The sequence below is a fragment of the Coenobita brevimanus genome, chromosome 54, assembly GCF_032717465.1.
Source record: "Coenobita brevimanus isolate Jiangsu-jjx chromosome 54, ASM3271746v2, whole genome shotgun sequence".
Taxonomy (NCBI): Eukaryota; Metazoa; Arthropoda; class Malacostraca; order Decapoda; family Coenobitidae; genus Coenobita; species Coenobita brevimanus.
The window spans coordinates 8,187,758-8,206,287 of record NC_137007.1 but is presented as its reverse complement, the minus strand read 5'-3'; the positions used below and the strand labels follow the sequence as shown (position 1 = coordinate 8,206,287).

At 43.4% G+C, this 18,530-nt stretch overlaps 1 protein-coding gene and 1 non-coding gene across 2 annotated transcripts in view; both read right to left on the bottom strand.

Annotated features, from left to right (window-relative positions):
• Positions 1-18,530, bottom strand: part of disp (RND transporter family member dispatched) — a 135,909-nt gene that overhangs the window by 40,800 nt on the left and 76,579 nt on the right. The gene's annotated exons all lie outside the window — the stretch shown is intronic.
• Positions 1,713-1,831, bottom strand: LOC145401135 (5S ribosomal RNA). The gene has a single exon (XR_013897547.1). It is a non-coding gene; the product is annotated as a 5S ribosomal RNA (ribosomal RNA).

The window sequence follows — 18,530 nt, the reverse complement described above, 5'->3', positions numbered from 1 at the left end:
CCACCATCACTTCTAAGGCATCTGGCAATAGACAGATAGATAGATCATTTCCAACATATTGCTCCCTCTTGGTAATCCCCTAGCAGAGGATGGACATGACAGAACCCCCTCCAGGCAACAATGTCTTCACATACCTCTCTCATTTTTGCACATTCCTCTTCCTCCTCCTTCTCTTTCTCACAAATTTATTGCTCCACTCTCTTCTTTAACTCTTGTGAGCTGCACATCTTATATGAGGTACAAAAAAAGTCTGCAAGGGCCACACTACAAGCCTCACATGAGATACAATTTACATTGGGTATGAAAAATCGACTTAGGGAAGGTAAACTACCTTAAAAAGAATCGGTGCAGCAGGGGTTAACATTTCTTAGGGCCTGCCCCTTTCAATATTACCCTCAGTCTCACTTTCAGATCTACTGTATGTGTATTCTCTGAATATATCCTTTCATTATTTTTTCTTCTTTTAAAGTCATTCATAGCCTTTTGCAAATGGCTCATACTTTCTGGCATCAAAATTACATCATCAGCAAGCATTCAATTTAAGGGTTCCATAAAATACCACTCAAGTATAGCTTCACTCCTCCTCTTGTTCACCACAGCAACTCCTTCACTAGGCCACCCAAAAACTGTATATATATAAAAGAACCAATGAAACATAACACTTATTTCTTTTGCATCTACAATAATACAAAAATTATCACAAATTCCCAGAGTTCACATATGCCCTATTCATCATCATCTGGACTTCCTTTCCCACCCTAGGGCAGGGTGAAGAGTAGCAACATCCAGACAGCCCAAGTTTGCCCACTCCAATAGTCAATGCTTCCATTCTCTCATCATTCAAGCCCCTGGAATCCTTGCACTATCTGATACGCCAAAAACATTCACCACACTCTTTAGCTTCATATAAACATTTCCGAGTTAATCTGGATGCTGTCACGTTAAAAGGGGGTGCCAGAGCTCTGATCACACACTTCTCACAACATTCACCCAGCCAGCTCAATCTCTTGTCAGTCCCCTAGCCCCACCAACTTCCATACCTTTCTTCTTCATACAATCATCCACCATATCCCTTCACCTTCTTCTTGGCCTACCTCGCCTCTTCCCTCCTTCATATTCGCTCAGAGCCCAAGTTTGCCCACTCCAATAGTCAATGCTTCCATTCTCTCATCATTCAAGCCCCTGGAATCCTTGCACTATCTGATACGCCAAAAACATTCACCACACTCTTTAGCTTCATATAAACATTTCCGAGTTAATCTGGATGCTGTCACGTTAAAAGGGGGTGCCAGAGCTCTGATCACACACTTCTCACAACATTCACCCAGCCAGCTCAATCTCTTGTCAGTCCCCTAGCCCCACCAACTTCCATACCTTTCTTCTTCATACAATCATCCACCATATCCCTTCACCTTCTTCTTGGCCTACCTCGCCTCTTCCCTCCTTCATATTCGCTCAGATATACCTTTTTCACCGCTCTATAGATTACCCTAATAAAAGGATTCTATTGCCTCCAACAAACTCCCTCCTCCACTACACACACACACAATTGTATGTATGTATGTATGTATATATATATACTGTATATATTCATTCATTCATTCATTCATTGCCAGACGCCATGTATCCCAGACAGGGTGGCCAAGGGCTTAGAGTTAATTGTTTTACAGGGAGGGGCACCAATCCTCCACCAACCCCACTTGACGTAGGGATGCCAACAGCATCTGGTGTTCCCAGGCGGTCACCCATCCAAGTACTAACCAGACCCAACGTTGCTTAACTTCGCTGATCGAACGGGAAGCGGTGTACTCAACGTGGCATGGCCGTTGGTATATATATATATATATATATATATATATATATATATATATATATATATACAGGGTGTCCCAAAAAAATGTACTTACTCTTTGACTCCCCATTACTCATACAATTTTTTTTTGTTTCAGGTGCAACTAACATGAAATAATGGCAGACGTACAACTAACTTTTGAATAAAGATAATTTGTCATAAAGTGCTACTGGAAGTACGAAAACGTCAAGGAAGTGCAAAAACAATTTAGAAGACAGTTTCACAGAGATCCACCAATGCGACGCACCACTGCTCACATCAGAGATAAGTTTGAAGCAGATGGAACTGTACACAACAACCATAAGCAACGTTCTGGAAGACCACGGACATCCACCAGCCCCACAAGAACAACTGCTGGAAACCCTCCTCCGATTCCCAAAGAAATCCATACGACAATCTGCTCGTGAGACAGGAATCCCAAAATCGAGCATCTTTGCACTTCCGTGACATTTTCATACTTCCAGTACCACTTCATGACAAATTTTCTTTCTTCAGAAGTTAGTCGTACGTCTGTCATTATTTCACGTTAGTTGCACCTGAAACAAAAAAAAAATTGTATGAGTAATGGGCTGTCAAAGAGAGTACATTTTTGGGGACACCCTGTATATTTTATATATACTGTGTATATATATATATATATATATATATATACACACACATACATAGATACACACAGTGAGGTCCTGGGTTGCGTCAGAGTTCCGTTCCTGAGACATGACATGTCGATTTTGAACATAACATGAGTTTTATAGTCATATAATTATACTTACGGCAATGCATCTTAGATTTTTCAACCATACATCGCATACTAAACATGTACAGTAATCACTCCAATATCCGGATCAATAGAGCCATCGGTAGGTTCGGATATTGGTTTTGTCCGGATATTGGGCCCCAGCTTATGGACTTGTACTTACGGACCCTAACACAGAGAAACACCTATACAACTCCCTCCGGACATGCATAGCACCTATTTAACACCCAAATCACACCAATAAGGCACATAAATGACTGAAATAAATGCAATAGACACATAAAATGTGGGTTTAGAAGTATGTTCATACATTAATAAACATTCTGGTACTTATGGACTCTAACCGAACCGAACCTAACCGAACTCTGAAAAACACATTCCTACTGCACATGCATGAGGTAAGTTTAGTATGGAAAGAAGTACAGTATGACACTTTCTGGTAAGTATGGTATGGGAAAAAATACAATATGAAACATTCTGGTAAATATAGTATGGAAAATAGTACAACATGAAACATTTTGGCTACTTACAGCAAGTCCCTGGCCACCTCGATGAATAACCGCCTCCTCTCGGACTCTGACAGTAAGAACGATTTCCTGAAGCACTTGCACTACACTCTTCCTGAAGTCTTGCACTGAACTTAGTCACTAACACACAGAAGTCCGTTCTTTTCACAGTGTTCACTTTAGTCCAAATAATGTTCCATTAAATTTAAGTGTTGCACATTAACTTTTCCCAAGCCATGGCAAAGAGCGTAGGTCTTGTCGCGGTGAGAGACAGGCGGGAAGTGGGGAGGATGCAGCGGCGCTCTATCGGACGTCGGAGGAATGACGAACCAAAACAATGCTCTCACGCGGCGCGCGCGGCAAGTTCAAATTACGGACGGCAAAAAATCGATTTTTTTTCCAATTTTTTTTGGATTTTCGGACCATTTTGGGAATGTTTGATCCCAGGACGATAAGGTTCGGTTAGTGGGGATGTTCGGTTATTGGGCGTCCGGATATTAGAGGGATTACTGTAATACGGTAATCTTAAAACAGGTATACTGTATATAAGAAACAGTCTTCTGAACTTATGATATTTATTGAATAAAATATGAGTTGTACTAGCTACGAATCTTCGTCACAGTAGCCAACTCGCTGCGGTAACGGCACTTCTCATCATCATGGCAACCATGTTACGCCACTGCCTCACCCACAACTGAGTCAGGGTGCCGCTCTCTCACTCTCCTGTCCTTACATACGTGCACACTGCCAACACACATTTTATTCCCAAATTCAAGCACTTTTCATACTTCATCATACAATAAAATTTACTGTAAATTACTCCCTTAAAATAAGAAATACTGTACAGTACCATCATTACCAGCATGATAATGTATGCATTTCTAACGGCTATTTTTTTCTCACTCGGACAACCAAATTATTTCAGTGATAAAATGACTGATTACTGTATGGTACTGTAATAAAGATGCATACTGTATGTCACTACTTACACATACCTTCTGACAACATCAACTTGACTCATTACTGGGGTTGCGATGTGGAAGGCATTGCATCAGGGGAGTCAGGGACCAAAGCAGGGGAGTCCAGGGCTGAAGCAGGGGAGTCCGGGGTTGAAGCAGGGAAGTCCAGGGCTGAAGATGGGGAGTCAGGGGTTGAAGATGAGGATGAGGTTGCAGCTGGTGGTGGGGTTGTGGCTCAGTGTTCAGTTCTCTTGAAAAACTGGAGAATTGAAGACTGCTTAGCGGCACATTTCTTTTCGTCATAGATTTGACGATAACAGGACACTGCATCCTCAATTCCCCTGCACACTTTGGCAAACCTCTCTGCATTTGGGTCCTGATCTTCAAATGCTGCCATTGCTTTTTCTAGTAAGTCAAAAGCATTTGCCATTTCCTTGATCTTAAATTGTCTTAGCGGTTCTGCTTCATCACTTTTTTCATCATTTTCCATTTGTTTTCCTAGGTCTAGTAAATCTTCATTTCTCAACTCTTGATCATGCGAATCAATAAGTTCATTTACATCACTCTCGTCTATGTCCTGATTTAAATCTGTTTTTCTCAGGTAGTAAGCCTTGAATGCTCTTATTACACCTTGGTCCATGGGTTGTAGGGATGATGTGTTCAGTGGCATAAACACAACTTTCACATTAGGGTGCAATTCTGTCAAGCTCGGAGGATGACTAGGAGTACTATCAATGATGCGAAGAGCTTTGAATGGCATGTCCTTCATAGCACAATGCCGTTCAATCTCCGGCACGAAACACTTTGAAAACCAGTCATTGAAAATTGCACTCGTCACCCAGGCCTCTAAATGACTTTTCCAATAGACTGGTAGGCTAGCTTTATGGATCCCCTTAAGAGCTCTTGGATTTTCTGAGTGGTACACGAGTCGCGGTTTAAGCTTGAAATCGCCAGCACAGTTTCCCCTCAAAAGTAGAGTTAGGCGCTCTTTGGATGCTTTGTGCCCTGGCATGGTTTTTTCTTCTTTAGCAATGTAGGTTCTGTTACGCATTCGTTTCCAGTTTAGTCCTGTTTCATCAGCGTTAAAAATACGTTCTGGAATATAACCTTCTTTCTCAATCAACTCCTCCAACTCTTTAACGAATGTTTTTGTTGCTTCGCCATCTGCACTGGCTGCTGCTTCGAAAATTCTTCTGCTTGTTAGGTTTGCTCGAGCCCTGAATCGAGTAAACCAACCTTTTGATGCAACAAATGTCTCGTTAGTCTCACTTTTTTCTTTCTTAAGGTCTTGGTAGAGTGTGCGTGCCTTCTCACAGATTAACTGTTCACTCAGAGGCACGCACCGTTGATTATTGTCCTCAATCCACAACATTAGCATACGTTCCACCTCAATCAACAGTCCCGATCTTTGCTTGGTAATCACAGTTGATTGCATAGGAGTTGCACCTTTAACGTGAGACAAGATACGTTCCTTGTCTCTGATGATGTTAGCTACCGTAGTACGACTCATCCCTAGCGCACACCCGATTGCTGATGCCTTTTCGCCTTTCTCATTACGCTTAATAATATCGACTTTTTCACGTAATGTGATGGTCTTGCGTTTCTTGGAGTCATTATGGTCACTAGGAAGCTGTCTCTTAGGCATCATGGAATCAGGATGGCGAAAAACAAACAAAAGAAAATGACGAAACTGCTCTGTCACGCGGTGGTAGCAGCGAGACAGAGCGATTGTTGATTGTTGAATTTGTTGGTGGTCAAGCGTGAGGCGGGAAAACGCCAGAGACATCTCGCGGTAAACAGCAACACTTTAAAACCCGCGCTTTACGTACTTTTTCTTTATTTTCTTATATTTTAAAATTTCCTCTTGCGGGCCGATACAAAGGCTACGCCCCATCTGCTACTACTACTACTACGTAACCTCGAATTGACGTAAGTTGATACCGACGTAACCCGGAACCTTACTCTATATATATATATATATATATATATATATATATATATATATATATATATATATATATATTTTGTACATACAGTACTCCCGCATTATTGCCTGGATTTTTTTCATCAGTTGCGACTAAAGACTGATTTTTTTTTTTCTTTTTTTAGCCAAGAAACATTTAATAATTATTTCCAAGAACCCTGTTTACAATGGGATAACGAATGTGCTACCCTGGTAGTAGCTGATGAGTGTGTTGGAGAGCACCCAAGAATAAAATAAAGGAGGAGTTTTGTTTCACGAGGGACACTGGCAGTGGCACTGCTGAGGAGAGTTGTGCTGCCAAACTGGCTGGGGATTGGAAGCAACAAAGATTTTTGTATCGATGGGCATGAGTTTTGCTGAGAAGGGACAAGGAGAACATGTCAGGGAAATCACTGACGAGGTAGAAGACAGTTTTCAAGCTAATGACCTTTGACCTGCTTAATGGGCCTGCTCCACTCCAGAACCGCCTCTCAGGTTAACTATTTGGGCAGCAGGCAGGTGATTTGAGTCGGGGGCAAGTGCATACAGGGCTCATCAAGCTCGGTACTCTGGGCAGCTGTATATGGCTGATTGCTGAACCTCGAACTGCAGAGCTTCCTTTGGCTGGTGTACAACCATTGACTACTTCCCCGCCATGCTTTCTCTCGAGTAAATCAAGAAGGCAGTGGATAGAATGAAAAGTGGTAGTGCAGCTGGTGCTTCTGGCATCCCAGCAGAACTGATCAAAGCTGGAGGCGAAAACCATGATCATGGCATTATGTGCAGTCACAGACGCCAATTGGCACACTGGTATCATTTCTCCTGACTGGACAAGGGTTTGATTACCCCATCTGGAGAGGGAAAGGAAACCAATGTGACTGTGGTATCTACTGTAGTTCTATAGTGCTCAGTGTACCAGGCAATGTTCTTGCTCACAAACTCCTGGGACCATTTGATAAAGTTTCTGAGGTGTGAGCAATCTGGATTCACACTCAAGAAGTCTATAGTTGACCGAATCCTAGTTCTTGTGGAATGCCACCTTGAGTATTAAGGTCTGCTTGCAGTCTATGTGGATTTCAAGAAGGTGTTTGACTCAGCAAACTGGAGGGTACTATAGGAACTCTAGCGACCCTGTGGGATCTCGCAGGGATAATCCCCCTGACTGCTGGCCTGTATTCAGACACAGAGAGTGCTGTCAGGTGTGGAGGAGGAACATCTGACTTCTTCCATTAAGCACTGGAGTAAGACAGGGATGTGTCCTTGCTCCCATGCTTTTCAACTTATGTGTGGATTGGGTACTTGGCCAGCTGTAAGTTGAAGTCACTGTGGAGTATTAACTGGCAATTTCAGGGTTACTGACCTTTTGACTTTGCTGATGATGCAGTTATCTTAGTGGAGTTTCCTTCGAGGAATTTCACGAGAATGCGAAGCAGTATTATTTCATATTTACACCCAACTCACTGACGAGAAAATGGGCTAACTCACCTTATACTTTATGCAATTTTAAGCCTTTTTTCTTCTATGGCACTTCCGTCGTACATCAACAGTTGATGAGTTATGCAATTTATATTGTTATTATTTTCAATAGGAGAGAGCCATCTTTCCCCTGCAGTGGTCGCAAAGTTGTGTGTGTTCGTTTGTGCATGTTATGTGTGTGGGTGGATAAAGCGCATGCGTCGCATGATTCAGCCAATCACAAAGTAGGATTTCAAACGCCCCACGCTAGGACCCGCAGGATTTGAAAGCCAGTTCGTCTCCTACCATGAACTGTGAAGGCTGCAAAATTATTGTAATTACTTCAGGAGCTGTAAACTGGTGGGTAAAGGCATTATTTCATATTTACACCTGGTTAGGTTGGGTTAGATGAGGTTTGGTTAATGTCAGGGGGAGTCTGGGGGGGTGAAGCCCCCTAGTTAGGAAGCATGGCCAGGGCTGAGGGGGCCTGGGGGGCGAAGCCCCTCAGTTAGGAAACACGAACTCCCTAAGAAGCTTAAAATTATATTTTTCCGAAGGGTTTTTGTGTTTTGGGTGTGAATTTGATACCAGTTTCAGTCAGAAATCACTCATTTTTGTGTGTTTTCCCCACCCCAAAACCCCACTTTCCCACAGGTCCCCCATTATTCTTGAGGGGGGGGGACCACAAAAAAAGTTATTTCCGACAGAAATGATTATCAGATTCAAACGAAAAACACTAAAATCCTTCGGAAAAATATAATTTTAAGCTTGTTCGGGAGTTGGGCGTAAATACGAAAATTTACCCTTGAAGCTGCTGGGATTAAAGGTCTCTTGCACCAAGATCATGGGCCAGGCATTTGGTGGCCTGTTGGATGAAGTAGTTCAGTCTGTCCAAACAGGTGGTGAGAATGTGGAAATTTTGGAAAGATTCCCTTATCTTGGTTGTGTGGTAAATAACAACAGACAGTCAGACATTGAGATTTCACATCGCTTCAGTCTGGCCTAAGGGGTCATGAATTCATCCAACTCAGGTATTTGCCATTGCTGTCATTTGTGTAGAGGGGCAAAAATTCACATCTTCAAGGCTCTAGCGCTCTCTGTCTTACTCTATGACAGTGAGACCCGGACACTAAAGAGCGATCTGAGGCAGTGAACTGACTCATTTGCTACTGAGAGCCTTTGCAGGATCATGGCATTTTGTCGGTACAACTGGATATGCAATGAGCGACTACTCCGTGACGCTGAGTTGAGGCCTATTACCCACATGAAATGTCAGCACCAATGCCAGCTAAATGGGCACATGGCCTATTTTCTTGAGGTTGATCCTGTCCACTGGGTAATCTCTGGGACAGTTAACCCAGGGTGGAGGAAACCAAGAGGAAGGTAACAGAACTCATGGCTGGAGTAGGTTGATTATTCACGTCATGAGGTACAGCAGACCCTTGATGTGATGGACCTTAGTAGACCGGATTTCAGATTTAATTGGCACTGTGAAGGCCATCGGATTTCCGTCAGCCATAATGAACAATGTCTGTTAAATGGAGTGCAATGGGTCACAATACATGTAATTCCTACACTTTTTACTCTAACCTGACCTGAAACTGCCTCCTCATCATGGTCCCTGAGTTGTGATAACAGATTTTAGTAATACTGGACTAGTCATGATGCAGTGCTGACAAAAATGTGAAATAGGTTGTAAAGAGGCAAAATTATGTGCCAGGGTAGTGTAAATTGGATATAGATTTCATTTTTAGTACTAGAATATGATATTGTACTCATTTAGTGTATTTTCTAATATGTATTTGAAATCCCACCTCAGGGGAGAGCCCATTAGATATAAAGGATTATCTGCTTAGCCCTTACACCACAGACTTGTTTTGCTTTGACTTGCGGCTCCCGCGGGCATATTCGCGCTCTGACAGACTCTAAAAATATTTGCCAAAAATCAGTTATTAGTCCTAGAATATTAAAATCACAAATGCTTATGGCACATACCTTCAACTTTCTCCTTGGGTGTTTGTTGAGCCTTCGTCGAGTACCGTAGGACTTGTGGAGACCTCTGAAGTTGGGTAACGAAGTCTCCACTTTACACTTCCCGACAACTCGTAATATGATTACCACAGCCTGATATTATCACTAGAAACACTAATCTATGATTCTCAAACAGTTTGGAATCCACACTCTCAAAAAAAAACACTGTGAAAGCAATGAAAATTACGAGGGCGTATGACCATCCCACTTACGATCGTTCGCCGCTAGTGTTGTCTATTATTCATAAAAACACTCACAGTTTATATTTCTGTTACTATATAACTATCTATCTATCTATCTATTGCCAGACGCCTCAATCCCGTTTGGGGTGGCCACAAACAAATTGCCTCCAAGTCGCCCTGTCCTCCGCCATGTCACTCCCCTGCTCCCAACTCACACCCCCCTCTCTCATATACCTCTCCATCTCATCCTCGGCCTCCCCCTCCCTCTTTCCCCCTCCACCTCACTCAAATACACTCTCTTCGTCAGTCTTTCACCCTCCATCCTCTCCACATGGCCAAACCACCTCAGTGTGTTCCTCATAACGCTTCCTATCACATCCACATCAACACCACAACGCTCCTTTATATCCTCATTCGTCAGCCTGTCTCTCCATGTGACTCCACAGGCTCCTCTTAAATAACTCATTTCCACGGCTCTCACTCTTGACTTGTGTCCTTCCAACAACGTCCAAGCTTCACTTCCGTACGTTAGAGTTGGTATCACAATACTGTCATGTAGTAACTTTTTCACTTCCATGCTCACTTCCCTGTTTCTTATCACTGCTTTCAAAGAACCAGCAACCTTTCTTCCCTGCTGTACCCTTTCAAGCACTTCACCCTCCAAACCTCCATCCTTACTCATCACACTACCCAAGTACTTAAACGTACTCACATTTTCCAATTCCTCACCATCCAACCTCGCTGTACATTCACTGACTTCACCTCTCTCAAAGACCATCACTTTACTCTTCCCTACATTCACCTTTAGATTCCGTTTCTTACACACTCTCTCAAACTCATCCACCAAGCCTTGCAGCTCCCCTTCGTCTTCACTCAACAACACAGTATCATCTGCAAACAACAGTACAGGGAGTTTCCAAACACTATCCTGTCTCACCAGGGCCACTACAACATCCACTACCCTACCTTGTACCTCTTTTATTACCCCATCCATGTACAGATTGAACAACCATGGAGACATGACACATCCCTGTTTCAACCCAACTTTCAAAGAGAAAAATTCACTTAGTTCACCATCCACACACACTGCAGCCTTCGCACCATCGTACATACTCTTCACAGCATTCAACAACTTCCCATCTACTCCATATATTCTTAACACTTTCCACAATCTTAGTCTATCCACCCTGTCATATGCTTTCTCCAAATCCATGAAAGCCGCATACAACTTCTTTCCCTTCTCTAGAAACTTTTCCACTAAGGATCTGAGAATGAATATCTGATCTACACAACCTCTTCCCTTCCTAAAGCCTCCCTGTTCTTCTCCAACTAATTTCTCTGTTCTTTCTCTAACTCTGTCAATAAGTATCCTACCATACACTTTTCCTATTATACTAAGAAGACAAATGCCCCTATGATTACCAAACACTTCTTTTTCCCCTTTTCCTTTGAACAAGGGAATAATTATACCTGACTTCCAATCCTCCGGGACTCTACCTTCCTTCCAGGCCAATCTGCACATCTTCCACATCCATTCTACTACTATCTCTCCCCCATGCTTCAGCATTTCACCACACACTCCATCAATTCCTGGGGCTTTCCCTGATTTAACTTTCTTCATTGCTTCCACAACTTCTATCCTACTGATTTCTTCCTGTCTTCTCACCTCCCTCCTTCTCCCAGCCATTCCCCAGCCACTTATACTCGCATTACTTCCATCCTCCACGTTCAACAATTCCTTAAAGTGTTCTCTCCATCTGCTCACTTTTTCTCCCTTCTCCACTAGTAATCTACCATTTTTATCTTTCACTCCCCTGCTAACTTCACTTCCACCCTGTCTTACTCTTTTCACCTCTTTCCAGAACATTTTCTTACAGTCCCTCCACTTTACACTCAAATTCCTTCCAAATTCCTCATCCACTCTCTTCTTACTCTCTCTTACTAATCTTTTCACCTCTCTCTTTCTTTCTACATATAACTCTCTCTTCCGCCTGTCAACTTCTTCCACACCCCTATTTCTCATCCATTCATTGTATGCTTTCTTCTTTTGTGCCACAGCCCGTTTCACCTCTTCAGTCCACCACGCTGTTCCTTGCACCCCCCTCCGTCTTCTCTTCCTTCCACACACCACATCACATGCTGCACATATTTCTTCTGTAAATATTCTACACACACCTTCCACGTCCCCCATTTGCTCCAATTCATATTTGCCTAATCGTTCCTCCACTTCTCTCTCATACTCTGCCTTTTTCCCATCCTCTTGTAACCTTTCCACTCTCTTTGCAACTACTCCTTCCTCTCGTCTTTCCCTTCTTCTATTCCTCCATCTTACTTGAACTTTAATTCTGGCCACCACCAAGTAGTGGTCAGAAAGTCCACTCCCCCAACCTCTATAAACTCTTGCATCCAATATACATCTTCGCATCCTTTCATCCACACACACATAATCAATCATTGCCTTCCTTTCACTCAGTTCACCACCCACCCTTCTCATCACTCGCCATGTATACCTGTGGATCATTTTATGCCTGAAGAGGGTATTGGCTATCACCAACCCCCTCCCAGCACAAATGTCCACTAACGCACTCCCATTCTCATCTACCTCAGCAGGCACACCCCACTCACCAACTATTCCATCCACCTTCACATTCCCAACTTTACCATTCATATCACCAATCAAAAACACTCTCTCATTCCTTCCAAACTTTTCCATGCACACTTCTACATTTGTCCAGAACTCTTCTCTCACTCTTCTAGCACGATCTTGCGTTGGCGCATACACACAAACAATCGCCCACATTTGTATTCCAACTTTCAACTTTACCCACACAATCCTTGATCCAACTGATCCATACTGTCTTATGCTCCTCTTCCATCTTTTACTCACAACTATACATCCTCCTTCCTTTGCCCTCTCATTCTCACCTACTCCTGCACATATACCCCATCCATACTCCCATTCTCTCACACTTTCTCCTCTCCATTTTGTTTCAGTTATTCCACATACATCCACTTTCGCATCCTCAAGCACCTGGACAATCTCTCTCTCTTTCACCTCATCATTTGCTCCCCTTACATTCCAAGTTCCAATTGCAATGTCCTTTGTCCAGTCCTTGGTCGTCAACGTTTGGTCAGTCCTTGTCCGAGGCTTCTTGTTTGTTTTTTTAGTTAGTTGTTTTCCGGGGAGGGGCACTAACCCTCCGCCAACCCTTTTAGTCGCCTTTTACGACAAGCAGGGATACTGGGGGAGTATTCTTGAAAAAAAACCCTACCCCCAGGGGTATATAACACTTATATATATCTACAGTCTTTATCCATAAGTTTCCTTCAGTAATAGTAGTTTATTGTCACTGTAGGGATTCAATTTCTTTCAGTAAAATATGTAGCATTCACTTTCTCGTCCTGTATACTAGCATTGAGAGTGAATGTGACTTTCACCTTCACTCTCATAACTCATAGTATTCATACATGCTAGAGTGAAACTTTCACTTTCATTACTCCAAGTATATATACTTGTATTCTTATAGTACCACTCATTTACATTTCTATTTACGTTCTCTACTTTATTTACATTATTTACATTTCTATTTTATTTACACTGTGTTATGCACTGTCACTTGAAGTAACTTATAAAACTATTTTCCACTGTTCACTCATACAGTATTTACATTCATTGCTTTCTTGCCGTTTACACATTATTTACACTTTATTTACAATTCCACTTGCACTGTTTTACTCAATAAAAAGATCATAGTCACTCTCTATCAATTGTCAGCCCTTTACCTCTTTCCACACGAGGTTTAGTAGGGGGTAAAGGTCACAGGGCCCTTTGCATGGGGCTATAAAGTGACGAAAGTTAGCAGGAGCAAATCAGACATACTCCCACTTTCAAAGACGACAGTGAACTGATAGTGGTGGCCTCCTGCTGCCTGGCTAGGGTAGGTCCAATACTACCAACTTCAGCCCTATGAGACCTGCTAATATATACCAATGAAATGATTGGTAGGAAACCAAGACAATACATAATAAATTAGATAGTTCCAGGTGAATGTAAATATCACTTAGGCTTCTCCTTTCCCTCCTTATATGTATATTTATTACGAAAATAGATTATACGGCATATTTCAAGGGGAAATAAACAGCGAAAATTAGCGAACAAGTGCCTCCTGCTGCCTGGCTAGGGTAGGTCCAATACTACCAACTTCAGCCCTATGAGACCTGCTAATATATACCAATGAAATGATTGGTAGGAAACCAAGACAATACATAATAAATTAGATAGTTCCAGGTGAATGTAAATATCACTTAGGCTTCTCCTTTCCCTCCTTATATGTATATTTATTACGAAAATAGATTATACGGCATATTTCAAGGGGAAATAAACAGCGAAAATTAGCGAACAAGTGCACGTTAGGTGTTGTCAGGTGATAATTAGCCAATTCCAGGTGTATGGCACTATCACTTACCTTATTTCTTTTTTGTATATATTATTTGGCATAAGAATAGGGCATGGAGCTTATTTCAATGGATGAAATCAGTGGAAAATTCCAGGGAAGATTTACTTAGTGTAGAATACAGTGTGGTGGCCTGCAATAATTAGGTAGTTCCAGGTGAATGTAAATATCACTTAGGCTTCTCCCTTCCTTTCTTATATATATTTTTATTACGAAAATAGATTATACAGCATATTTCAAGGGAAAATAAACAGAGAAAATTAGCGAACGAGTGCACGTGAGGTGCTGTCAGGTGATAATTAGCCAATTCTAGGTGTATGGCACTCTCACTTACCTTATTTCTTTCTTGTATATATTATTTGGTATAAGAATAGGGCTTAGGGCTTATTTCAATGGATGAAATCAGTGAAAAATTCCAGGGAAGATTTACTTAGCGTAGCACAGCCGGGCAGGCGAGAGGATAGGGTAATGGAAGGGAGGTAGGGAGGGGAGTCAAGAATGGGGAGAAATGGCTAAATTGTCAACAATGGATGGGAGTACAGATGAGATTAGGAGTGCTGACTAGTGTTGGACATTGGCAGTACTGACAGATACAAGCCACCACTTCAAAGCCCGGGCGAATTCAAAATAACACAGAATCACAAAAGTGTCGCCCCGCGGTATGATCCCTTGCTCCCAAGTGTTACGAAAGTGACGTCCCGCAGTTAAGGGGTTAGGGAAACAGTGAATACTGATGTTATGCAGTTTGGGTTTATGCCAGGGAAAGGGACCATGAATGCCATATTCGTTGATTGACAGCTTCAGAAAAGTGCATACGAAAGAAAAGGGAGCTGTACTTTGTTTTCATTGATTTGGAGAAGGCCTCTTGCAGAGTCCCTAGGGTGGTCGTGAGGTGGACAATGAGAAAGCTTGAGATTGGGGAGTGGCTGGTTAGAGTGGTTTTGGTAGTAGTAGTAGCTGTTCTCTAGGCAGTCTGGCCAAACAGCCCTGAGTCCCTCAGGAAGCCCATGGCCGAGACTGGGCTTTCCCACAGCGCTCTCAAAGAGTGTATGTTGTGTTGTTGGCGTAGGTGATTGTGTGCAATGCAGTCTTCCATAATGTGCTTAAAAGTATGGAGTGCTGTGTTACATCCTGGACAGGCACCAGCGAGGGAGTCATCCAGCCTCTTCTGCTAGCTTAAGAGGGCTGGATGGTGCCCACATCTCAGCCTGGCCAGGTGGACCCTGCCCTCACAAGGGAGATAGGTTTCAGAAGGGTGGATGTCAAGAGGCCATGCATGCAGCTGTGTGTTGTCTTTAAGTGACTGAATGGGGCGGTGAGTGATTTGAGTGTGAATATGCTTCTGGAAGCTGGTCTGAGGGGGGAGAGATGACAGTATTTGTGTATGATATCGTGTCCTGGATGTTATTTTGATGTTCCTTGGTGTGGGTGGATGTGCTGCCATGTAATGTAGTGGATGCTGTGGGTTTGTGGAGGCTACAGCAAGAGTCTGGGTACCTCTCATGTCTAGGTGATCCTTGACTTTGAGGACTTTGGTTTCTTGATGTAGGTAGTCTGTGGGTGTAGTAGCTGTGCAGCCTGTGATTATTTTTAGGGACTTGTTCTGTATGGTCTGTAGAGTGTTGTAGTGTGTTTTGGTGAGGTTAGTGGTTTTGGTGTATATGGGTGATAACACCCATGAGAGAGTGAATGCGAATGAAGATTTGAGTGATGAGTTTTCCATGAATGCTGGCATGCATCAGGGATCGAACTTGAGTTCTTTACTGTTTGTCATGGTGCCAGAAGCTATCTCATGTGGCTTCAGAAATTGGCTCCCATGGGAGATGTATGCTGCTGATTTGGTGTTGATTGCAGAAAATGAAAGGGAGGCAGAGGAAAGATTTAGGTGAAGAGATGGTATGGGGCACAAGGGCTTGCGAGTAAATGCAGATACAACAAAAGTGATGATATGCAGGGTTGGTGGTGATACTGTCAAAGAAGAAGGAGAGCGGCCATGTGCGATCTGTCACTAGGGCATGGGAAGTAATTCCATATTCTGCAGTATTTGTGATAAGTGAGTGCGTAAGACATGTAGTGGTATTAGAGGCTGACTGTGAGATAATGCTGATTTTGTGTGTGCAATGTATTGGGGAGAGCATGTGGAGATTGTCAGGCATGAAAGAGTGAACTTGCTGGTGAGTACCTTGAGTGTGTGGATGAGTTTTGTTACTTGGGAGACATGTAATATTCTGGAGATAGGGCTGGAGCTAGCTCTGTGGCTAGAGTGAGGGGTGGTTGAAGGAAGTTCAGGAAGCTGTTGTTTATCCTGACACAGGGGGCTCTCCCTCCATGCTATGGGATCTTCATATGTGCTGTGTTAGGAGTGTAATGCTGTATGGTAGCAAAACATGGGCAGTAAAGGAAGAGGATGCTCATTGGCTCAGACATACAGAAATGACAGTGATTAGGCCTGGAAGGGGTAGGTTTTAGATTGATGAGTCGAGAGGAAGGTGGGACTAAAGCGTGTTGGTGTCGTGATGAGGAGGGGTAGATTCCGGTGGTATAGGCATGTGGAGAGGGTGGAGGATGACATTGGGAAGGAAAGTGTGAGAAGTGTGAATGTCGGGGTTAGGGTTGCAAGAGGCAGACTGAAAAAGACCTTGGATGAGGTCATAAATCGTGACCTTAGGGATAAGGGACTGAACAGGGGGGCTTCCAGAGACTGATCAACGTGGAAAATCACCATTAGGTGGCCAAGGCTGACACATGCAAGCGTCTTGGGGCCTTTATAAATAATACGATACTGTTGGATCAGGCCTCCCCCCAGTTACAGTCAGGTACTGCTATATGACTTCGCTATATGATAATTCACTACAACGATAATTCAAAAGTTATAAAGTACCCTTTTCCAGAATAACATTTTAAAATTGGTCGCAATTCCGCTAGAATATTTTTAAGGGACACCTCTAAGAATCACATGTGGACACAATGACACAAGCAATCTGACAGTCAACTGTCCGAGCAAAGTTGGCTGCCCAGTGTTTACATGTGCAGAACCCTCGAGTTTATGCAGGTGGCAGCCCTCTTGCCAACTCTTTGAGTCTCGCTCACCCACTGACTCACATGTCCCATTCCTGTGATAATCTTCCTTGCATTCTCTGAGTTACCTAACCTTCTCACTTTTGTAAGACCCTCGCAACGCTATTGCTGATGTCAAGTTACAGTACAAGTATGCTACAAATAGTGCTGTATGTGACAGTAAGTGAACAGAGAACTTTGAGTGTGTGAAATAAGTGAAACTCTGAGCTTGTATATTACAGTACAGTATGTCCGATGCTATCCCCAGTGGAAGCATGGTGCTACTGATGCTGCTGAGGGAAAGGCTTAAGCCTTTTCCTTGACAAGAAATTAGACACTGTTAAGCTCCACAAGGAAGGGCAGGGACCAAGCATGATCTCTGATGCCCTAAAACTGCCTCAGTCCACGGTCTCGCCTGTCATAATGAAATCAGGTGCTATAATTACAGCGTTGCAGTACATGCCTTCCCTGAATGCAAAACATCTAACTAGAGCAAGGGAGCCTATCATGCAGGAATTGGAGCATCTCCTGGCCCTGTGCGTTAATGACCCGAACTAAGCAGAGCAGCCTCTTCACCGCTCCTTCATCTGCAGTAAGGCTTTCGATCTGTGGATGGGTCTAAAAGATAAGGAATGTATGGAGGCCATGGAGGAGCTCAAGCCCAGCACAGGTTGGTTTGAGCATTTCAAGGCCTCTGCAGGCCTTGGACCATGCATGGTGACGCAGCATGCAGAGACCACGTGGTGGCTGAGGCCTTCCTTGTCCAGCTGAGGGCTATTATAGAGGAGGGGAAATATTCTCCTAAGCAGGTTAACTCTGATGAAGTGGGCTTGTTTTGGAAGTGGATTTCAAGGAAGCCCTCTATCAACTGGGAAGAATGACATATGTCTGGATTCAAGGCAACAAAGACCACCTCACCCTCCTCCTTGGGGCCAACTGAAGTTAAGCTGCTTCTTGTGCACTACTAGAAGAACCCTGAGCACTGGCAGGGTTCATAAAGGTGAATCTTGGGGTTATTTGGAGGAGTAACCTCAGGGCCTGGGTGACTGCCACACTCTGCCAGGGGTACATGGCAGGGTGCCTGTCCCCCTAACTGTGGACCTATGCCAGCAGGAGCAAACTTGCCAACCATTTCCTCTTGCCAGCGAACAATGCTCCGAGCCACCCTGAGTGCATGGAGAACTGGGTGGATAACATCAAAGTGGTGCACCTGACCCCCAGCACAACATCACTGCTGCAACCTATGGATCTACAGTAGGCATCATTGCAGCCTTCAAGGCTTACTACCTCCATCACACCATGGATCAGATGGTGTGA